Source organism: Salmo salar, chromosome 07 (assembly GCF_965601325.2).
Source record: "Salmo salar chromosome 07, fSalSal1, whole genome shotgun sequence".
Classification (NCBI taxonomy): domain Eukaryota; kingdom Metazoa; phylum Chordata; class Actinopteri; order Salmoniformes; family Salmonidae; genus Salmo; species Salmo salar.
The window spans coordinates 46,055,453-46,080,564 of NC_138297.1; the positions used below are offsets into that span (position 1 = coordinate 46,055,453).

Below are 25,112 nucleotides of genomic sequence, written 5' to 3' on the forward strand. Positions count from 1 at the left end.
AAATAGAAATACATTAGCTAGCGAAAGAGGAGAATGGCAGCTGGCCCTGAGTGGAGATAACAGGTGACCATACATCCCCAAGTAGGAACCACGCAATGGCCAGGCAAGCTGAATGTATGGCCATCAGGGGCGAAAATCTGATATCAACTTTGGAGGGGACAATTACATGAAATATTCTCAAGAGCAATTCCTGAGAGGGACACGAAAAGTAGTGCTGTAACACATAGCCTACATTGTAATATGGTAAATGTATATTGAGGAACCAAAGAAATAAGGTGTTTGCCGTACTCCTAACTACCGGTACCCAAAACTACACAACTAATCACAACAGCAATACCATTGCCTTTAACAAATCTTAGTTCAGTCACCAGTTTAAGTTGAGATTGGGGGTATCCATGGCATTTTCCAATTATGTTCCTATTTTACAAGACTCCCTGTCTCTGCCAGTCTGTCCCTGCATATCTGTCCCCAACGCTGCTGTCTGTGTGCCATCTGTTGCCTGCTCTGCCTAATGACATCATTGTGAAACATTTCCATTAGAATTTCATTTCTTTCTTATGAACATTTTATCAACTAGTCTTTGAGATATTAGGCTACTAGGGTTCTTACTATGCGTTTTGGTGTATTGAAAAATACTGTGATGTCCGTCTTTTATTTTTCTGCCATTTTTCTACCTGGCTGGCTGGCTGGCTACACACACAGTGTGTAGGTTATTTACAGTAGAAGATGGGCTTCTATCATCTTCAATCATTCTATTTGGGCTTCGATCTAAAAGGTAGCTAGCAAATGTGAAACGGATTAAAATGACAAGAGTTGACAGCTGTATGAGTTCACCATTTACACAACATATGCTGCAACCTTTTGTAATTTTAATAGTTTGTTTCATATTGGCTGGCTTCCAACAATAGCTGAATTTGCAAAGCTAGCGAGCACCAATTCAGTTTGTGGTGTTTGCTATAATCTTTGCTACCCGGGTTAAATAAAGGTGAAATAAAATAAATAAATAAAAGTTCCCTTGCGACAATTTAGCTTTTGCAACGAGACCATTAAATATATTTAAGACAATGGTAGAAGAGAGTGTAGTTCTGTTCAGTTTGGATTTCAGTTTATCGCTAACCTTATCACAGGGACTTTGAAGCACTAACTTACATCATCTGCATGCTGATCTTGGAATAAATTGACGATAGCAAAGATTCCATCTTTGACGACGCCACATAAATGGAATAGGTACTAGCTAGCTTAATAGTTAATATTTGCGCGCTAGCTCTGCATATTCAGCTAGTGTGTGTGCGCGATTTACTGGATTAACCTCACGTCAGTTACGTGCATTGAGTGCCTTTCAGACAGTAGATACGACCTCTCTGTTGCCTAGCAAGCTAAGGAACTGGCAGTGGATCAAACCATTGTGAGGCAAAGGGTTTTGAAACTTAAAAACGCGCTATTAAGTGTCTATAATCAGCACAATTGCTTTCATTGCGTATTATTAATATTATTTAAATTACATAGTTATGTTTCAGTGATATATTGGGGGGAACAAATCATATTTTTCCCAGGATGGGGGGGTCGTGTCCCCCCCGTGTCCCCCCCGTCCCCCCCGCTCTGCTTTTATGCACATATGTATTGTATGTGCATAAAAGCAGAGCCGGGGCCTAAGGAAGGCAGTTGTTCCGAGGACCGGCTCGGCTTTACTACTCTGTATTAAAGTCTATATTGAATTTACAAGTTCTTGTAAGAAGTGTTATTCTTAAGACAATTTTCCACGACAGGAGCGGAGAAAACTCTGGGAGCGTGGAACTTGAATCTGCTAGTACCAGCCATGCTCGCTCACCAGATAAACATTTGAAGAAGTTCTAACAGAAGAAATTTGTGTTTTTGGCAGTAATGCGCCATAACGTTGGATGCCAATCGCCGATAAACCCCACAGAAGAAGAGTGATTGATTGCTAAATCTCGGTTGGAGATATGCGTTTACCGCTGATCTGCGGTATGTGAAAGAGAGGAGCGGCGCAGGCTTTCTGTAAGTATCCTATGTCTATATTCCCTTAGGAAAATCCAATGGTTGACATGAACAACAATGCTGTCTATGTTGAACAGTAGTTTATATTTGTCCCCCCCAAAAATAAACGGTCCTCCAAATAATATGGAGGACCGTTTAAATGTGTTTGCTCGTCATTTTGTAACACATCTTAAAGCGGCAATCAGCAATAGAAACAATAACTATGTGAATCCCTAACACTGTTTCTGTAAAAAGCTGAGGGTTGGGGCTGGAGAAATGTAACCAGTCTAAAATTCATATACAGCGCTATGGATGCAAGGACTGACCATCCATGATATCAAAAGTATAGTTTTTACCATGTTTTGAGGCTAAATAGTCAGTGGCGATTTTAGCATGTAAATCTTGGTGGGGTAACCCTTTATTTGTTGATGCATGACAGCAAAGACACAACACAAAGTTAATTGCACTATAACGGTGGCTAACGGTGCCCAGAAACTGTTAGGGCCTATATAAAGCTGTCGTAACAGCAGAGCTTTCTTTTCAGCACCATGGATTGAAACCTTACCTCTGCTACACCTGGTTATCAGGAGCGGCAGCTAAACAATTCATTCAGCCTCATTTACTGCCTGATATGGTTGACTTGCTTAAACAAATGTGGTTTCTTGGTTTCTACTGACAATTGAGATGTACAAACTGTGGAACGTTGAGTGGATAAGAGGCAATCCATAATTCTTATAAAGACATTACTGAGCAAGCTAAAACGGACGTAGTCAATATAACTATTTATTCAGCACTTTTGAAATGTACAGCGACAGAATTCAGAACATGGGCCATTCTTACAGTATTCTCCCTGTACACCAAGTCAGAACCGTAGGATAAATAAAGGGGCCATATAAGGTGACAATAAAAGCTCTTACAATATTCGATGAAGACATTTCACCAACAAGTCAGAACAGTAGGGGGAAAGGGACCAAATTATTAGGGTGAGGCACATGGGTTACTAACGGCTTATTACACAACATACACATAGTATTCCTTTGTTAGACCGTAGTATACATATCTCCAGGGGTGCAACTTTGGTTTTAGAAGTGAGGGGGACATAATTATTATTATCATTATTTATTTTTTATTTCCAGTCAGATAAACACTCCAAACAGCATACCCGACCGCTCTGAGGCATCCACATGGTCCTAAAGCACACCGTTGCCTCGTTTTGTATCACGTTCCAATGATAAAACTGTGGGGGACAAAAATGCAATTTCAGAATGTGTGTGTGTGTGGGGGGGGGGGCAGTGAAAGTTGCGCCCCTGCATATCTCCCTGGTATATGACATCAGCTGCATACAATACATTTTTGGAATCAAAGTTGTGCTGTGCTCCAGGATACCCGGGCCAGGTCGATTAGGAAGGCCTGCTCGCAGAAGTGTTTTAGAGAGCGTTTGACAGTGATGAGGGGTGGTCGTTTGACCGCGGACCCATTGCGGATGCAGGCAATGAGGCAGTGATCGCTGAGATCTTGATTGAAAACAGCAGAGGTGTATTTGAATGGCAAGTTGGTAAGGATAATATCTATGAGGGTGCCCATGTTTACAGATTTAGAGTTGTACCTGGTGGTTTCCTTGATAATTTGTGTGAGATTGAGGGCATCTAGCTTAGATTGTAGTACTGCTGGGGTGTTAAGCATATCCCAGTTTAGGTCACCTAACAGAACCAACTCTGAAGATAGATGGGGGGGCAATCAATTCACATATGGTGTCCAGGGCACAGCTGGGAGCTGAGGGGGGTCTTTAACAGGTGGCAACAGTGAGAGACTTATTTCTGGAGAGATTCATTTTTAAATTTTTGAAGCTGGAACTGTTTGGGCATAGACCTGGAAAGTATGACAGAACTTTGCAAGCTATCTCTGCAGTAGATTGCAACTCCTCCCCCTTTGGCAGTTCTATCTTGACGGAAAATGTTGTAGTTGGGTATGGAAATCTCAGAATTTTTGGTGGTCTTCTTAAGCCAGGATTCAGACACGGCAAGGACATCAGGGTTGGTGGAGTGTGCTAAAGCAGGGAGTAAAACAAACTTAGGGAGGAGGCTTCTGATGTTAACATGCATGAAATCAAGGCCTTTTCGATTACAGAAGTCAACAAATGAGAGTGCCTGGGGACACGCAGTGCCTGGGTTAGCCTCCACATCACCCAAGGAGCAGAGGAGGAGTAGGATGAGGGTACGGCTAAAGGCTAGCAAAACTCGTCGTCTAGTGCGTTGGGAACAGAGAGTAAAAGGAGCAGATTTCTGGGCGTGGTAGAATAGATTCAGGGCATAATGTGCAGACAGGGGTATGGTAGGATGAGGGTACAGTGGAGGTAAGCCCAGGCACTGAGTGATGATAAGAGAGGTTGCATCTCTGGACACTCTGGACATTGTCCTGTTGAAAAACAAATGATAGTCCACCCCACTAAGTGCAAACCAGATGGGATGGCTTATTGCTGCATATTGCTGTGGTAGCCATGCTGTTTAAGTATGCCTTGAAGTCTGCCCCACCTGCCCTGAATGACAGGTCGACACTGTATATAGTGTTTATAGACATTGGTGTAAAACATGCGTACTGTATATTTTGGGTTCTGATGGGGTACGACAGTTGAACTAAGCTCATGAGGCAATTATAAGCTATATTCAAGAATCAGTGGGGACATATCATACATTATTTTATACAAAAATGATGTAGCAACTGCTGATTGCCCCTTAAAGTGTTTTTACACTTATCACTCTTATCACTCTTGTGTTCCAATTGCACGTTGTGTTAGCTAATCCAAGTTTATCATTTTAAAAGGCTAATTGATCATTAGAAAACCCTTTTGCAATTATGTTAGCACAGCTGAAAACTGTTGATCTGATTAAAGAAGCAATAAAACTGGCCTTCTTTAGACTAGTTGAGTATCTGGAGCATCAGCATTTGTGGGTTCGATAACAGGCTCAAAATGGCCAGAAACAAAGATCTTTCTTTTGAAACTCGTCAGTCTATTCTTGTTCTGAGAAATGAAGGCTATTCCATGTGAGAAATTGCAAAGAAACTGAAGATCTCGTACAACGCTGTGTACTACTCCCTTCACAGAACAGCGCAAACTGGCTCTAACCAGAATAGAAAGAGGAGGGTGAGGCCCCGGTGCACAACCGAGCAAGAGGACAAGTACATTAGAGTTTCTGGTTTGAGAAACAGACGCCTCACAAGTCCTCAACTGGCAGCTTCATTAAATAGCCCCCGCAAAACACCAGTCTCAACGTCAACAGTGAAGATGCGACACTGGCCTTCTAGGCAGAGTTGCAAAGAAAAAGCCATATCTCAGACTGGCCAATAAAAATAAAATATTAAGATGGGCAAAAGAACACAGACACTGGACAGAGGAACTCTGCCTAGAAGGCCAGGGCCAATTGTGTGCCAATTGGGCCAATTGCTGGGCCAATTGTGTGCCGCCCTATGGGACTCCCAATCACAGCCAGATGTTATGCAGCCTGGATTCGAACCAGGGACTGCAGTGACATCTCTTGCACTGTGATGCAGTGCCTTAGACCCTGCGCCACTCAGGAGCCCCAATATATAACTTTCAAAAAGAGAAATACAATTGTATGATGCATCCTACTGGCTGCATGGCACAGTGGATCAATATGATGGCATATGCAGAATAGTTGGCCTGTCAGTCTCAAGGTTCTCCTCTCCAGAGCTGATGGCCTTTAGACCTACCTGCGATCTTAGACAGGAAACACCATTTTTAATCTACATTCCAACCCCCTGTGACTCCACACCACTGGGTTACCTCATCCCTCATGAGTCAGTCCCTCTCACGGTTCCAATCTGTGTTTCCTGCTTATAACTACTGTAGGTGAAATATTCATGACTATGGTTGATTTTCCAGTATCCAGACTGTTCTCCCAGAAGTATTGAGACAGAAAACATAGGGTTAATTAATAAGACGTGTAAGCAGAATAAAGGCTGAGCTCATCCCCAGCTTACAATTGGCTCATTCATCCCCCTCCTCTCCCCTGTAACTATTCCCCAGGTCGTTGCTGTAAATGGGAATGTGTTCTCAGTCAACTTACCTGGTAAAATAACGGTAAAATAAACGAAAAAAAATAAAAGGTGAATAGACAGAGCTGATTGAACAAAGAGTTAACCACTGGACATATAAAAACAGAACGTTAGCAGAATCCATGGGAGTGTACAGACTGGGTCAACATGGAGTTAATCACTAGACATGTAAAAACAGAATGTAAGTGTCACGACTTCCGCCAAAGTTGCTCCCTCTCCTTGTTCGGGCGGTGTTCGGCGGTCAACGTCACCGACCTTCTAGCCATCATTGATCCATTTTTCATTTTCCATTGGTTTTGTCTTGTCTTCCATCACACCTGGTTCCAATCCCATCAATTACATGTTGTGTAATGGACCATCTGTTTCCCCTCATGTCCTTGTCGGTGATTGTTTATTGTAAGTGTATGTGTACGTCTGTACTGGTGTGCGTTAGGTTATGTTACCCATTGATTTTTATTATTATGTTTTCCTGTGTTTTTTTGTAAATAAACTGTGCCGTTGGAAACACGGTTATTTCTCTCCTGCGTCTGACTTCTCTGCCGCCAGTTAAACACCCTTACAGTAAGCAGAAAATGAGTACCTTAGTTAACCTCTATGGGCTAGGTGGGACGTCACCGTCCCACTCTATTCAACAGCCAGTGGAACAGCGTGGCGCGAAATACAAAACCTCAAAAATGCAATAATTTCAATTTTTCAAACATATGACTATTTTACACCATTTTAAAGATAAGACTCTCGTTAATCTAACCACATTGTCCGATTTCAAAAAGGCTTTACAGCGAAAGCAAAACATTAGATTATGTTAGGAGAGTACATAGCCCAAAATAATCACACAGCCATTTTCCAAGCAAGCATATATGTCACAGAAACCCAAAACACAGCTAAATGCAGCACTAACCTTTGATGATCTTCATCAGATGACACTCCTAGGACATTATGTTATACAATACATGCATGTTTTGTACAATCAAGTTCATATTTATATCAAAAAACAGCTTTTTACATTGGCGTGTGATATTCATAAAATGTATCCCCACCGAAAACTTCCGGTGAATTTACTAAATTACTCATCATAAACGTTGACAAAATACATAACAATTATTTTAAGAATTATAGATACAGAACTCCTTTATGCAATCGCTATGTCAGATTTTAAAATAGCTTTTCGGCGAAAGCACATTTTTCAATATTCTGAGTACATAGCTCAGCTATCACGGCTAGCTATTTTGACACCCGCCAACTTCGAGGCACACTAAACTCAGAATTAGTATTAGAAAAATTGTATTACCTTTGCTAATCTTCATCGGAATGCACTCCCAGGACTGCTACTTCCACAAGAAATGTTGTTTTTGTTCCAAATAATCCATAGTAATGTCCAAATACCTCCGGTTTGTTCGTGTGTTCAGGTCACTATCCAAAGAGTAATGCGCGAGCGCATTTCGAGACAAAAAAATAAAAAATGTTCCATTACCGTACTTAGAAGCATGTCAAACGCTGTTTAAAATCAATTTTATGGTATTTTTCTTGTAAAATAGCGATAATATTCCAACCGGACAATAGTGTATTCATTCAAAGAGGAAAATAAAAAAACGCATGGTCTCGTGAATGCGCATATCCAATCTCTTAGTCACCAGGCAGACCACTGAGAAACTGAGCTACTATACTCTGCCCAGAGACAGGAGATGCCTCAATCCGCTTTTTGAAGGCTTTAGAGAGCCAATGGAAGCCTTAGAAAGTGCTACGTAACCCCAGAGATACTGTAGTTTCGATAGAGAATCAAAAGAAGAACTACAAATTCTCAGACAGGCCACTTCCTGCTTGGAATTTTCTCAGGTTTTTGCCTGCCATATGAGTTCTGTTATACTCACAGACACCACTTTTCTATCCAGATCTACTAATAATATGCATATTCTCGTTTCTGGGCAAGAGTAATAACCAGTTTAAATCGGGTATGTTTTTTATCCGGCCGTGAAAATACTGCCCCCTAGCCCAGACAGGTTAATAAATATAGTCACCAAAGCCATGTATCTGTAATAACAACCTATGTTTGTTCTAATCAAGTATTATTAGAAAAGCACTTATACTAGGAAAGTATATATGCAATAAATGTATTATTTTTTGTATTAACACTATGGCGCCGCCACCAATATAATCTAAACTGAAGCAGATGTGGGCATTAACAAGCAAGAATTGGTACAAGAAGATAATGGTGGCATAAGGCCAAGGGGAGTTAACCATCTACATAGAGGTGAGTGACTATGTGTGTTATTTGAAGGTGGAAACCTATAAAGCCTGAGGTCTGTAACAAGAAAAGTTAGTTCTCCCATGGAATTGCTTGACTTTGTTATTGTTTGTAATAAAGTCTATTTGTATTCACAAGCTCCGGTATCTGAGAAATATTTGACTCGATATTTCCACGACACTGCTAATATTATTGTCCTCTAAATGTATTTTTTTTTTACTGTAACACCAGTGTTACACTAGTGTATACATCCTGATGTTATACTAGGGAAATTGTGTTACCATAGTTAGGGCTGAGAGTGAGGACTTCAACAAGAATCAACAACCTCTACATAATTAAGACAGTTGCTTTGTGAGAAGGTGTTCACCGTTGAAGGTGTAAACCCATGTTCTCATTTAGCCATTGTTATGTAAATGCAGGCTGGAAAGTACCAGTAGCCTAACCTTGGCTCTAAGTCAGAGCAGGTTCGCTGGAGGCATGGCCCAGCGAGACACGGGTGTCATCTTGTGTAGACGGATAGAGAAAATTCAGAGTCTTTTGGTCAAAACACTGGGGTAAAATCTCAATGGAAATGCGCCATAATTTCCTTTTCTCAGGCCTATCGCCAGGCTATCAGACTTTTGAGCAGCCATCACTAACCGTCTACCAAGTGATGCTCATTCACTCAAAACACACACACTATCAAACACACACTAACACACACACAACCAATGCTGTTGTCCCATTTTATAGATACATTAAACCACTGGACACTTCCCGTTTCACCCTGTGTATTTAAATACTGTATTCTTGATATGGCCCATTCTAACATCTCTACTACTGTACATCACATTTTAGTTACACTGTTTATACTGTTATACTAAAAACTCAAACGGACCACTAGAAAAAGCTCACACCAAGTTTAATCATCCACTGGGTCAAACAGCTGCAGAAGACAAGGTATGATTGCACAAGCGCAAATATTTATTCCCTCCAACTAGGCGGAGTCAACTCCTTGCACATCTAGACAGCCAATAAATCTCTGTTGCTAGTCAGAAACGTAATTGGTTCTTCTCACTGGTGTAGTCATGGCCCTGCCTGATGCTAGAACCTTTGTGGGCGTGGAAGGATACAGTGGGGGGGGGAAAGTATTTGATCCCCTGCTGATTTTGTACTTTTGCCCACTGGCAAAGAAATGATCAGTCTATAATTTTAATGGTACGTTTATTTGAACAGTGAGAGACAGAATAACAACAAAAATATCGAGAAAAACGCATGTCAAAAATGTTATAAATTGATTTGCATTTTAATGAGGGAAATAAGTATTTGACACCCTCTCAATCAGAAAGATTTCTGGCTCCCAGGTGTCTTTTATACAGGTAACGAGCTGAGATTAGGAGCACACTCTAAAGGGTGTGCTCCTAACCGTAGCTTGTTACCTGTATAAAAGACACCTGTCCACAGAAGTAATCAATCAATCAGATTCCAAACTCTCCACCATGGCCAAGACCAAAGAGCTCTCCAAGGATGTCAGGGACAAGATTGTAGACCTACACAAGGCTGGAATGGGCTACAAGACCATCGCTTGGTGAGAAGGTGACAACATTTGGTGTGATTATTCGCAAATGGAAGAAACACAAAAGAACTGTCAATCTCCCTCAGCCTGGGGCTCCATGCAAGATCTCACCTCGTGGAGTTGCAATGAGCCTGAGAACGGTGAGGAATCAGCCCAGAACTACACGGGAGGATCTTGTCAATGAGCTCAAGGCAGCTGGGACCACAGTCACCAAGAAAACAATTGGTAACACACTACGCCGTGAAGGACTGAAATCCTGCAGCGCCCGCAAGGTCCCCCTGCTCAAGAATACATATACATGCCCGTCTGAAGTTTGCCAATGAACATCTGAATGATTCAGAGGACAACTGGTGAAAGTGTTGTGGTCTGATGAGACCAAAATGGAGCTCTTTGGCATCAACTCAACTCGCCGTGTTTGGAGGAGGAAGAATGCTGCCTATGACCCCAAGAACACCATCTCCACCGTCAAACATGGAGTTGGAAACATTATGCTTTGGGGGTGTTTTTCTGCTAAGGGGACAGGACAACTTCACCGCATCATTTAACGGGGCCATGTACTGTCAAATCTTGGGTGAGAACCTCCTTCCCTCAGCCAGGGCATTGAAAATGGGTCGTGGATGGGTATGCAAGCATGACAATGACCCAAAACACACGGCCAAGGCAACAAAGAAGTGGCTCAAGAAGAAGCACATTAAGGTCCTGGAGTGGCCTAGCCAGTCTCCAGACCTTAATCCCATAGAAAATCTGTGGAGGGAGCTGAAGGTTCGAGTTGCCAAACGTCAGCCTCGAAACCTTAATGACTTGGAGAAGATCTGCAAAGAGGAGTGGGACAAAATCCCTCCTGAGATGTGTGCAAACTTGGTGGCCAACTACAAGAAACGTCTGACCTCTGTGATTGCCAACAAGGGTTTTGCCACCAAGTACTAAGTCATGTTTTGCAGAGGGGTCAAATACTTATTTCCCTCATTAAAATGCAAATCAATTTCTAACATTTTAGACATGCGTTTTTCTCGATTTTTTTGTTGTTGTTATTCTGTCTCTCACTGTTCATATAAACCTACCAGTGAAATTATAGACTGGTCGTTTCTTTGTAAGTAGGCAAACGTACAAAATCAGCAGGGGATCAAATACTTATTTCCCCCACTGTATGTGTGTGGACCGTTTCTTCTCTCTTAAAATCTAATTTTATTAGTCACAAGCACCGAACACAACAGGTGTAGACCTTACAGTGAAATGCTTACTTACGAGCCCCTAACCAACAATGCAGTTTAAAAAAAAATACAGATAAGAATAAGAGATAAAAGTAACAAGTAATTAAAGAGCGGCAGTGAAATAACAATAGCGAGACTATATACAGGGGGGTATCAATACAGAGTCAATGTACAGGGGCACCGGTTATTTGAGGTAGTATGTACATGTAGGTAGAGTTATTAAAGTGACTATGCATAGATGACAACGGAGAGTAGCAGTGGTGTAAAGAGGGGGTGAGGGGGGCACTGCAAATAGTCTGGGTAACCATTTGACTTGATGTTCAGGAGTCTTACAGCTTAGGGGTAGAAGCTGTTGAGAAGCCTTTTGGTCCTAGACTTGGCGCTCCGGCACCACTTGCCTTGCGGTAGCAGAGAAAACAGTTTTTGACTAGGGTGGCTGGAGTCTTTGGCAATTTTTAGGGACTTTCTCTGACACCGCCTGGTATAGAGGTCCTGGATGGCAGGAAGCTTGGCCGCAGTGATGTACTGGGCCATTCGCACTACCCTCTGTAGTGCCTTGTGTTCGGAAGCCGAGCAGTTGCCATACCAGGCAGTGATGCAACCCTTTAGGATGATCTCGATGGTGCAGCAGTAAAACCTTTTGAGGATCTGAGGACCCATGCCAAATCTTTTTAGTCTCCTGAGGGGGAATAGGTTTTGTCGTGCCCTCTTCACAACTGTCTTGGTGTGCTTGGACCATGTTAGTTTGTTGATGATGTGGACAGCAAGGAACTTGAAGCTCTCAACCTGCTCCACTGCAGCCACGTCAATTTCAATGTGGGCGTGCTTGGTACTCTTTTTTTCTGTGGTCCGCAATCATCTCCTTTGTCTTGATCACGTTGAGGGAGAGGTTGTTGTCCTGGCACCACACGGCCAGGTCTCTGACCTCCTCCCTATAGGCTGTCTCGTCGTTGTCGGTGATCAGGCCTACCACTGTTGTGTCATTGGCAAATTGAATGATAGTGTTGGAGTCGTGGCTGGCAGTGCAGTCATGAGTGAACAGGGAGTGCAGGAGGGAACTGAGCACGCACCCCTGGGGCCACTGTGTTGAGGATCAGCGTGACGGATGTGTTGTTACCTACCCTTACTACCTGGGGGGCGGCCCGTCAGGAAGTCCAGGATCCAGTTGCAGAGGGAAGTGTTTAGTCCCAGGGACCATCTGTTTACTTGACCTCGGACTGAATTACTCGCTCCTCCCTGTCCTACCTTTATCAGTGTCTAAAACCAGATTGTTTTCCTTTGCCTGTCTCCTTAGAAGCCTTGATATTCAACGATAACATTTCTGACAGAATGTAAACTATCTGCACTCCCCTTGTCACACTCATTAACGTTCCATACACCACATCCCTTCCTATTACCCCCTTCATTGACCCCAACCTTCCTTATACATGTAAAGTTATCAGTAAGATATGGTAACATGAATAAATATATCTTAAACTAGAATCAAACAATACACACTGCATATTTATTTATTTACTGGGGCAGCAGGTAGCCAAGAGTGTTGGGCCAGTAACAAAAAGGTCGCTGGTTCGAATCACCGAGCCAACTAGGTGAAAAATCTGTCTTTGCCCTTGAGCAAGGCAGTTAAACCTAATTGCTCCTGTAAGTCTCTCTGGATTTGAGCATCTGCTAAATGACAACAACAAAAAATTATTCTTGCCATAGCTCGCTCTAATATATAATTCTTATTATATCTTGTGTAAATTCATCCTGTCACGTCCTGACCAGTAATAGGGGTTATTCGTTATTGTAGTTTGGTCAGGACGTGGCAGTGGGTATTTGTTTTATGTGGTTCGGGGGTTATGTGTATGTAGAGGGGTGTTGTATTTATGTGTTCCGGGGTTTTTGGTGTATGTTCTTGCTTTGGTATTCTAGGATTCTAGGTTGTGTATTTCTTTGTTGGCCTGGTGTGGCTCTCAATCAGGAACAGCTGTACATCATTGTTTCTGATTTAGAGTCATACTTAGGCACATTGTTTTCACCTGTCCCTTTGTGGGTAGTTGTATTCTGTTTTGTGTTCTTCACCTGACGGAACTGTCAGTGTCGTTTTCATATTGTATACTTGTTTTGTTTCACCTTCTTCAATAATTAAAAAAGAAGATGAGTATACATTTTCCTGTTGCATCTTGGTCCTCCACACACGACACCCGTTACACATCCAGTGTATATACATATAGATTGCATTTAGACTGCTGTTACAGTCCTATTTGGGTTGTTAATTGGATTCATTACAACATGATTTTATTATAAATGTTTTTTTTTTTTTATACTTTGTGTACTCGTTTGACATTTTACTGCATTCTTAGGAGCTAGTAACATAAGCACCCACTATAACAACTTCTAATGTCAGGGATTTCGTCGTCGTCTGACGATATAGCGAAATCATCGTCGGAAAAGGAGGACCAATATGCAGCAGAATTGAGAGTTCATCTTGAACATTTAATAAACTCAAAATGAACATACAAAATAACAAAACGAACTCACGATGTACAGACAGTCTTCTCAGGCTCACATACGCTAGACAAGAAACAATCTCCCACAAATGACAAACACACCCTAATATATGGGACTCTCAATCAAAGGCAAAGAGAAAACACCTGCCTTCAATTGAGAGTCCCAACCCCAATTAATCAACCATAGAAACACACTCACTAGACTCCACATAGAAATACATAAACATAGACCATAAACCAAAAACCCGGAAATACTAAATCAAATGCCCTTTTACCAAAACACCACCCCGAACCACATAAAACAAATACCCTCTGCCACGTCCTGACCAAACGACAATGACAATTAACCCTTATACTGGCCAGGACGTGACATCTAAACTGTGTACGTGACCAATAAACTTTGATTAGAATGTATTATTTTTTCCTGTGCAGCCCAGAGGGTTATACTACAAAGCAGGAAAAAAGGAGTTAGCTGACTAACTTGCCTAAATATTATATAACTACATTTTTTAGAAAGCTACACTTGAAATGGGCAATGGTCTAATACATTCAACAAACGAAAACCCATATCTAAGTTTAGATTTTTTTTTATGAATCAGAAAATCAATAGTATCTGGTTGCTTATTAAAGTTAGCTGGCTGAATTAATCGTACCTGTAGTATTCCACTTTGGTCCAACCCGAGAAGAGCCAATAGCTTAAAACCTGGTGTGACTCGAGGGAAGTTGTCTACATAGCTAGGAATGAATAGGCTCCATTGTTATGTTAACTGTTAACCATTGTGATTCATTTACTTCAAGGTTGCATCTCTGCATCACTTCAAGGCTGTAGACAGTTGTTGTGTGGTCAATTGTCATAATAATGATTAGCCTGAGACAAGTTACCTTGGTTTAATCCTGAGAAAGGGCCTTGGATATCAACAATGCCATATTATACACCAAATAGGTGTGGATGGTCAACCTGACCTGAGGTGGAACTCTCCTCCTGCCCAGACTGCTATCTGTGGGGCACAGGCCCCTCCTATATGAGTATGTACTATGTTGATGGTGTTAGTTGATTGTGAATTGTGCGTTGCTCTCTAAATATCAACCCATATTGTCTGAACTGGCAGTCACATGTCCTAAACATGTTTCAGAGTTGCAGTGTATGTTAGAAAAATCAACAACTTGATTGATGGATAACCATTGCATAGTTTTCACAACTGTTTCTCTCTTTTTTTCTCTAGAATTAAACTCTTCAATTCAACTTTTGAGGATGGTGCCCCATATGCTTGAAATGCAACCCAGCTCAATGTGCTGGGACAACATAGATAACGCTTGTGAAAATGCCAGATCAAGAGAATGGAGCGATGGTGACGGATACAGCCGCCATAATATGGCTCACTGGGAAAGTGATCCCCCAGCTGGTGAAAGGCAGTACCTCACCCAAAAGGAAAGCGAACACCAGTGGCTGAACCGTGAGGATGAAGCTGCCATGCGGGCCCACTACAACTCCCAGAGACAAAACTCTCAAATGGACTTCCGTGGACATCGGGCACAAGAGACCCAGACGCCTCCTCTGTATCATCAAGAACATCACAGAATGGCTCAGAGTCAGAACATAAGGGATTGGCCCAATCTCTATGGACCCTTGAGAGGCCAGGCACCCCCTAATGTAAACTTACACCGCAGTGGAGAGAGAACAGAAACATGGGCTAAGCATGAACCCCACTTCCCCAGCAATGACTTTTTAACCCCACTCAATGTCGAAAGAGGGCATGAGGATATTTCCCATCACCATAACACTGACCAGGATTATATGTTTGGTTGGATAGTGAATCATAACAATCTCCATTACTTGGAAAGCAAATGGCAGATGTTAGATCCCACCCATTCCAATGGACATGCTAATGAACCTTCAAGGGGGCATTCTACTGAATGCTCAAGGGGACGTTCTAGGGGTGGTTTCCGTGGAAATTCTAGGGGTGGTTCTAGTGTACGTTCTAGAGGTAGTTCTAGTAGACGTTCTCGGGGTGGTTCTAGGGGTCGGTCTAGTGGACGTTCGAGGGGTGGGTCTAGTGGATGTTCTAGGGCCTATTCCAGCTGGTCACCCAGGCAGGTCTTCCAGGCTAAGCATGTCAACCCTTCTCAAACTACGACAAACAGTTCTCCAGACATTCAAAACGTCAACATCATTCTAACTGTTCCTGTGGTCAACAACAAACACAGTGAAACAACATCAGGACGAACAGCAGGTCCGGTGAGAGATTCTACATCAATTGTGCAAGCCTTCATTGCAAATGCACAGCAGTGTGTTTCTATGGATCTCCCTTCCACGGGAGGTAGAGAATCTGGTGTCGTTGACCTAAAAACAGCCCAGGTAACAAATGCAGACAGCCATGGTATTCTAAGACCTAGTTTTCCTTCCCAAGCCATAACACAACAAACAGATAATCTTCCTGGCAATGCTGCTCTTGTTTCTCACACCCAGACCTCTTCCACCCCTGACCAGCAACATGCTCCCTCTCCTTCTCCCAAACCTCTCACTGAGACACCTCAGGAAAAACCTCCTCATGAACATAAGATCTCACTCAATGAAATACAGGACTGGCTTCAGAGTGTTTTAAGATCTAAAAATGGACCCGTAAATGTGAACAACTCAACACAAGACCCCTCCCAGGCACAACAATCCAGCACAGAGAAGATGGATATTTTACAAGCAGGCAAAACGCACCTACATCTTAACACCAAAGACAACCAGGTGAGGCCCCCTGAGAGATTTAGTGCTGAGGACTCCACTATACGGCTGGAGTTAAAGTCCACCCCCAGGTGCATGACACTGACGGTAGTTGCCACCACTCCGCCCCCCGTAGCTATCGTCCCTCCAATGGATCCACAGCAGTTCCCAGAGCCCATGGAGACAGAGAATACAGGCAATGAGGTGCCATTTAAGATTTTACAGGCCTGGTCCATCAACGAACAACAAATGGAAAGTCTGTGGGAAAGAGCTAAAGATGATGCAAGTTCTCTATCTGTCCTAAATGAGACGGTTCAAGTTGAGAGTTTTATGGAGTATGATAAGCCTGTAGATGCATCTGCAACAAGTTCACTGGTATCTATTATAGAGGACAATGATGAGGTCCTTCAGGTCATCACACAGATGAACAAGAGTTCACCTTCACCATTTGTCCACACCATCCCTCAGGCAACTGATATTGTACGCATCGGGGGTACCCAGACAATCGTGGAAGTTAGCTCTAACGGTGCAGATGAGATAACTCTTGATTTGTCCACAATTGCTGAAGTTCAGTTCAAGTTACATACGCTGCAGCAACTGGTTACTTATCTGGAGAATGCAGCAACAATCACTGAGGCAAAGGATGGTTGTCTAGAGGCCATATTGGAGCAGTATTGGGGCGGGGAAACCTCTAACCTGGTAGAAGCTTTAAAAGATAAAAGGGATAAGAAAATCATGCAAGATGTGTCTGCCTGGGCCGCAGAGGATGAGGAAGCAGTGGTTCTCTTTGCAGTCAGTGGTATATCACTGGGGGAAGTGGTCGAGAAGTTTCCCATTCCAGTACATGTTGACAGCTCTTCCCAAGTGGGTTACAGGTCATCATGGTTAAATGTCAACGAGAAGCTGTATAACATTGACAAAGATTCTGGAAGAGCTTGGTCTCTGTGGTTCATACCAGATAAAGCAGAGGAGAGTTCCAAAGTGTTTGGGGGAGTCAAAATAGATGACACCTTCCACAGCAAGCTGGAGACTGTGGACTTTCCTGTACGACAACCTGTTGAAGCAGAAGCAACAGACTCAGACCTCGCAACAAACATAGACTTTGTAATGGACACAGACCCCCCAACGGACACAGACCTCCCAACAGATGCAGACTCAGAGACAGAACCCCTTTCCCCAATGATTTTGACCGTCCTCACATCAGATGATGCTTTGAAACTGCTTGCTGAAACAGAGGCACCAGACGCAGACCTCGCAACAGACTCAAACTGCCAAACAGATGCAGACCTCAAAACGGTCACAGACCTCACAACAGACTCGGACGCAGACCCTCTTTCCCCAATGAATTTGACCATCCTGACATCTGAGGATGCCATGAGACTGTTTTGCCAGATCGAAAATGGCTCTGACCTCCAACTCGGGTCCCATGAACCATGCTCTGAAAACAAAGACAAGACAAAAACAAAGCAACTAGAGAATATAGGAAGTGGCAGCTTAGATAAGTCCTGCTACTGTCCTTGTATTATTGAAAGTGACAACGGGTTTGAAAGTGGCCTATGCACCAGTTGTCAGAGAGAGAAAGGATTGCAGCAAGGTACAAGATGCATAACAATCGCTCAATGCTTTACCCTGTCAGATACAAGCGACAATTCAGATCAGGAGACAGAAGAGGTCCCTAAGGACTCTGGGGGGAAGGCGACTGTGGACAATCAATGCAGGGACAAGAAGCAGATACAATCAACTGAAGAAGATTGGGATGACAATCAATCCAGTGACAATAAGACAGAGGGAGAAATGCAGCATTGTATAGGTGTCACAACGATCACTGACTTTATTTTCTGGTTAGATACAATTCAGGATTCAGATCAGGAGACAGAGGAGAACCCTAATGAACAACATGCTCAGATTGAGGTTCATGCTTCTAATGTTAAAAGGACAGAGCCTGAAACTGATGCGAACGCACCCTGTGAGTCAGCCCAAGAACATACTACCCAAAGCAAAGTCAGTCCTGGTTCTGAGGATAGGGAAAGATGGCAAGAGAAGGACCAAGACTGTAAGACGAGTACATTACCACTTCCCAAGGTTGAAAACCCCTCTAAGTTAAGCGCTAACATCATAGCAGACAAGTGGTGTTCACTTATAGAGGACTGTGGTTCACCTGCAGATAAGTATGGCAAAGTTGCTGACTTTGTCACTCAATACAAAACCTCCAAGTCAAAGAAAAAAGTAAAAGAAAAAATGGAAAAGGAGGAAACCCTCAATCCAGCATCATCTGACAGACAAAAGCCCAAGAAACGTCATGGTAGAGCAGAGAGGGGACGGTCACCATCCCAACCCCCTAAGAGCTCTGGGGTGAAGGCAACTTTGAATAATCAACGCAGGGACAAGAAGCCACATGCGTCACACAAGAGGAGACATTTGACTGAGAGTGATGAAAATCGATGCAAAGACAAGAAGAGGGGATCATCAACTGAGAAAGAGCGTGAGGGCAGTCAATCCAGGGACAATAAGCCACCGAAGAGGAGAAATTCAACTGAAACTGAAGGCAGGAGCTCTGATGACTCCAAAGAGTTACAATGCCAGTTGGTGGAAAGAGACAAGGACAGCAGCAGTAGAAACTCACCGCCGTGCCCTGGGGTGAAAACCCTCCATGTGCTGGGATCCTCAACTACCACTGTTCCTCTCAAACTCTCCATAAACATCCCCAAAAAGCCTTCCACAAATGGCTCAACACATACTGAGGAAGTCCCCAAAATGCCAAAGACAAAATCCCCGAACAAAACTAGCAGACACCACTCCCCTGCAAAGTCAGTGTCTCCTGTTGTCAAAGAGAGGCAGAGGAACGGTGTCAAACACAAGCAAAGAATTCAACCCCTAAAAGTCAGATTGAAAAAGCTGTCCTTGCCCAAATATCTTATCAGTAAAGGTTCCCCACCAAGCTGGAAGAGAGAGGAAGGTTCCCCACCAAGGCAGAAGTGGGTGGAGGATAGAGGAGAGCCTCTGGGTTTAGGTGTAATGGTCTCTAAGAATCCTGACTCATGCAAGAAACTAAAATGTAAGGCAGAGAGCGACTTGACATCCCAACAGATGTTGTCAAAGATTCCGAAGGTGTTGAATAGGAATGAGAAAGGAACGTTGTCAAAAAGTGAGCATGAGCACGACTCGCTGTCCCCCAAGCTAAAGCTGCCAAGGATTCCGAAGCTTCTGAGGACTCCAGAGGTTTCAAAGGATGGGAATGAGAGAGAGAACAGAGAAGAGACATCTCCCAGTGCTTCACCTGAATCACAAATGCTGAACAAACCTGCAAGAGTGGCACACAAGCCCAAACCTTTTATCAAGCCTGCCAGTCCCAATGGTTATAGCCCAGCTAGTCATGCTTTCCCTAATCTGGCTAGGATATCACCGCAACATGGCAACAGACATTTTGGCCCAAAAGTTACTGCGAGGCAGCAGGTGTTCTCAGATTGGGAGAGCAGCTTTGTCCCGACTCCAACCCTCCGGACTCGTAGACGATCTGGGTGTCCTCCAGAGGAAGTGGAAGGTCCACAGGCCAGTCCCAGATCCAGCTCGGAGACCAGGATCATTCGACCCATTCTTAAATGTGTCGATTCTCTGCCGAAACCCAAGCGGAATGTCAACTTTCCTTTGAATCCAGTGAACGTGCACTACTTCAAGCCCTGTGAATATGAAAATGACGTAATGTTCAACAGGTCTTACACAGATCCGGAAGATGCACAGCGTTCTGACGATGAAGAGGAAGATGCTTCTGTGAACTGCCAGAATACGAAGCAACAGCCCCCTATAAGGGAAGAGAATCGGCAAGATATAGGGGAGCTGAAGCCTGGACCAAGCGGTGCATGTGAAAAGAGCTTCAAAAGGAAGCGGGAAATGCAGGAGCCTGCTGCCATTTTGATGAAGAAGAGCATTGTTCAGGCAAAGCATTGGACGAAGTCTCTCCATCGTGAACCTCCGAAAGACTCCAGACACTCGGGTAAGGACACCAATCACAAGCCACTGGAAAAAGAAAATGGCATGTATTCCCTCAAAGTTTTTGTGTAATATGTATAGCTAGCATTGGAATTAAAAACGACCACACAGAATAACACACTACATGTCAATATTTAGATGCATTTGATTGGATTTCCAGTTATTTACAACTTTCTTCTGGTTACAGTAAAAATAACTGTAGTTGGTTACAAGTGGTCAGAGAAGCAGAAGAAGAGGCCAAATGAAATTGAAGGTAAGTCGCAGGCTATGCTAGCCTCTCATGGTAGGCTACTTTTACAATTGCACCAATGATTTCCCAGTATTTCAAATAGAGTTGTATATGTATTTTTATTTTTAGAAAAGTGTCAGACGTAGACAGTTTGATGTTGTGTTCTGATTGGAATCATCTAGATGAAAATGTGTTATGTTATTTATAGGAGCTGGGTAGTGAACTCAAATGTATCATGCAATTGTACACAGGCCTGTGAGCCTGCGTCAATATAACCTTTAGTAAAATTGGGAGTCAAAGTGATAAGGGTGGACAGACAGGTGTATTTCGAAACTCTCACAGAATGTGACATAATTCATTACCATATGTAATTGATAAGGGTAATTCCATTTGATTTCAATCACTTTTTGACCACACCCCTTTTGATTTGAACAGAACTTCCAATACATATTTGCCCATGGTAGAAGATGTCAGAAAGTGAGTTTTTGATCCAAAAAGCCCAAACATTCAGGAGATAGAGGTGCCCAAAGTTGACGATTTTGCATACCCTACCATACATCCATGTCTTCATCACTTGAAAAGGTAAACGGTTGAGTATGATATAATTTGAAAGCTTACAAAAAAGTATTGGCAAGAGTATGCTGTGTCTCAACCGACGGTGGGCACAACACATTCACCTCAGAATATGTCAATTAGGGTTTAAGATACAGCGAAAAAAATAGAGTTGACATGTTTTTGCATAAACTGAATGGGATATGCAAAATCAGTCAAAATGGAGCACTTCTGTCTCCTATCTGTTTTGTCATTAGGGTCCAAAAAGACACTTTCTGACCACTTCTACCGTGGGCAAACATGTATGGAAAGTTTCATTCAAATCAAAAGTGGTGCAGTCAAAAAGTGATTCTAATCAAATGGAATGACCCATAAAGTATAGAATAAGCTTGGGGAAAATGTTGATGTACTTGTTCAGAGCGTGCAAAAATCAGCCTCATCGATGAGAACGTCAATACCAACTTGTTGGGTAACTGAAACCTATGTAAGTGCGACTTGTGTTGACTGGGTTGGAACATGTTCTAGCCATGTTTTAAGTATATGCTGAGGCAGTGTTCCCAGGATCCTGTGTAGATTGAATAGACTTTTGAACTGAAAAGTTGCCTTACTGATCCTTCATCTCCACTTGGAAAGCCACTTGCTGGGGGACGGCTACTTCCTACAGTGCTAATGTGAATATTTCTCACCTGCTTTCTTATGCTTGCATCTTAGGTTCCTCTCTGAATGCAAGCCTCCCTCACGGTCAACATCCAGGTTCCTCTCAGAATGTAAGCCTCCATCGTGGTCACCATTCATCCTCCAGCCAAGGGAGAAGAGTTGATCCAACAGCCAGTCACCATAGCTCTCCTGTGGATGAATGGATCGAGCGGTGGTCAGGAGATTGGTAAGCATATCAGTCGGCCCTGACAGGATACACGAGACAGAAAAGTAGTTGATGGCAACTGGTAAAGACAATACTTTTACCTCAAACCTGGCATTATGCATATGCTGTACTTTTTTAAAACTTGAAGCATTACAGACAGTGCCTATAAAGCCATATTTAGGCTACATTATGCAGTTTACTTTTCTATATGTTTATTATTGTTTGACCATGCTGGTCATTTATGAACATTTGAACATCTTGGCCATGTTCTGTTATAATCTTCACCCGGCACAGCCAGAAGAGGACTGGCCAGCCCTCATAGCCTGGTTCCTCTCTAGGTTTCTTCCTAGGTTTTTGGCCTTTCTAGGGAATTTTTCCTAGCCACCGTGCTTCTACACCTGCATTGCTTGCTGTTTGGGGTTTTAGGCTGGGTTTCTGTACAGCACTTTGAGATATCAGCTGATGTAAGAAGGGCTATATAAATAAATTTGATTTGATGTTTGTATCTGTTTTTAAATGAATAAACATCAGATTTCTCTCCCTATAATAGGTTCGGTTAGCTGTTGTTGAAACAGTCTGAAGAATGTTTTATATACCATGTGTTATTGTTACTCTTGACACCTAAGGGTGATTGGTGTTCGCGTACTCTTATAGTATTGTTTGCTTACATTGTTAGAGCATCATAGTGATTGAATCATCATAGTGATGGTATTGTAAATTGTATTTTGTATGTTTACAGTCTTTTTTATTGACTATTTTTATTGCGGCCAGAACCAAAGCTAAAGGGGAGAAACCAGACTGAACTTATTGTTTTCTGAGATTCTGCTGTCCCGTACATAAAAATGTGTCAATTGTAACAGGTTTTTTAACACTGGTGATAAAATGAATCATAGATATCCGTCATCAAATGAAATTTGAAAGCCGTTATCACTTTGTTTGATGTAGTTCCTTGCACTGGGTTTATAGTTATCTGTGGCCGTAGATGTTATTTGTAGTTAAATTCAACTACTGCTAATGTTTTGGGTATTGAGGAATGTATGTACTTTACAGGTCTCTGGCTTTATACTTCGTTTTAAACATTGGTCGAAATGCCGTCTTTTTACACATTTTTATATGTCAGTTTTTGTCAATTTTTATGTTGTACTGTTTTATTTTACCTCTGATGTTTACTGTATTGTTATGGCACTGAACAAATATATAAATACAGAAAATATGTTTTTGTCTTTACCTGTCCTCTCAGACTACACAGCATTCAATGAAGGGAATTGTAGTATTATTTACCCCCACCACCAGCCAAAGACCACATTTGAGACACACAGTTACACCACCAGAGGGAAGCACAGTACAATATTAATGTTCCTTTCATTCAGTAACTCGCTTGTGCAAGGCTTCTCCGTTCTCCTATGTGTTGATACTTGAGAGACTCAAATAGGTGAATGGATCAGAACAGATAACAGAATCTTCAGTCATGTTTTCTGTTTAAACACAACACTTATTGTATATTTATTGAAGAAAGCCAAGCAGAAACTGCTGCCTACAAGGACAAGAGTGGTGGAGACCTGTTGAGAATGTATAGTTAAGCAATAAGGCACGAGGATGTGTGGTATATGGTCTGCGTTGCGTCGTGCCTAAGAACAGCCCTTAGCCGTGGTATTTAAAAAATAAAAAATAATTGAACCTTTTGTTTTACTAGGCAAGTCATTTAAGAACAAATTCTTATTTACATTGACGGCCTACACCGACCAAACCCGGGCGATGCTGGGCCAATTTGCGCCGCCCTATGGGACTCCCAATCACGGCTGGTTGGGATACAGCCTGGATTCGAACCAGGGTGTCTGTAGTGACGCCTCTAGCACTGAGATGCAGTGCCTTAAACCGCTGCGCCATTCAGGAGCCACAAAATTGTCCATATTCCACAAACTCCCGAGGTGCCTTATTGCAATTTATAAACTGGTTACCAAAGTAATTAGAGCAGTAAAAATAACTGTTTTGTCATACCCGTGATATACGGTCTGATATAACACGGCTGTCAACCCATCAACGTTCAGGGCTCAATCCACCCAATTTATAATAAAAGATATCTCTTCACGAGTTGAAAAGTGCTAACCTTACATACCGTAAATTCCGGACTATAAGCCGCAACTTTTTTCCCGCGCTTTGAACCCCGCGGCTTAAACAATGACGCGGCTAATATATGGATTTTTCCCGCTTTCAATTTTTTGTGACGTGCTCAGTTTTTTGGCGGCATGAAGCTTTCATTAGACCAATGAAATTGCCGAACGGGTTAAGGTCAAACAACTTTTTTGTTTACTGTTTAGATTAAATCGAGCGCTCTCAAACCTCCCATCATTCTGATTACGGTAGTCATTTTGTCACCCTCATCATGGCAAAGACACAGAGAAATGCATATGATGCAGCTTTCAAGTTGAAGGTGATTGATCTGGCTGTTGGAAAAGGAAATAGAGCTGCTGCATGGGAGCTTGGTCTTAATGAGTCGATGATAAGAAGTTGGAAACAGCAGCGTGAGGAATTGACTCAGTGCAAAAAGACAACTAAAGCTTAATGCTAATTTTGTATTTTTTGTTACAAGCCGTGTTTCGTTAAAGCCTATTTATTTTTGTTACAAGCCGTGTTTCGTTAAAGCCTATTTATTTTTGTTACAAGTTGTGTTTTGTTAAAGCCTGTGTAAAGTTCATTTGTTTCAATGTACCGGTAGGCACCTGCGGCTTATTTATGTTCAAAATAATATATATTTTTAAATTCAGTGGGTGCGGCTTATATTCAGGTGCGCTTAATAGTCCGGAAATTACGGTACTTGAGGTCAGCTTTTGTTTCTGTTATTGTTTTCCTCAACCCCAGTTTTTTACTTAATAGGCTACAGGATTCTGTACATGGCTGACCTTGCCTGGGTATCGTAGGGTTAAAATCCAGCCAGTATTCACACAATCCATGAGAGAGAGTTATGGAGTCAGCCAATGTAATGGTAGCCTTTCTCTTCTATTCTCCTCCCTGTTCTCCCCTTTTATTCCTCAGACTCTGTGGCAGGAAGACAGGTTCTCAGCAAGGGGTCATAATACCACACTGTCGTCTGACTGGCTGTAAATGAGCTGTGTGTGTTTTGATCTCAGCTGCACAGGTGTCAGAGGAGAGGCACTGGGCTGTGGAGGAAAAGGCCCTTCCCAACACAGTGCTAAAACTCT

The 25,112-nt window shown here is 42.6% G+C and overlaps 1 long non-coding RNA gene across 1 annotated transcript; it reads left to right on the forward strand.

Annotated features, from left to right (window-relative positions):
• Positions 1-1,676: 1,676 nt before the first annotated feature.
• On the forward strand, positions 1,677-23,125 carry LOC123739087 (uncharacterized). The gene is made up of 4 exons (XR_006767624.2): positions 1,677-2,016; positions 14,793-20,273; positions 20,457-20,522; positions 21,762-23,125. It is a non-coding gene; the product is annotated as an uncharacterized LOC123739087 (long non-coding RNA).
• Positions 23,126-25,112: the final 1,987 nt, after the last annotated feature.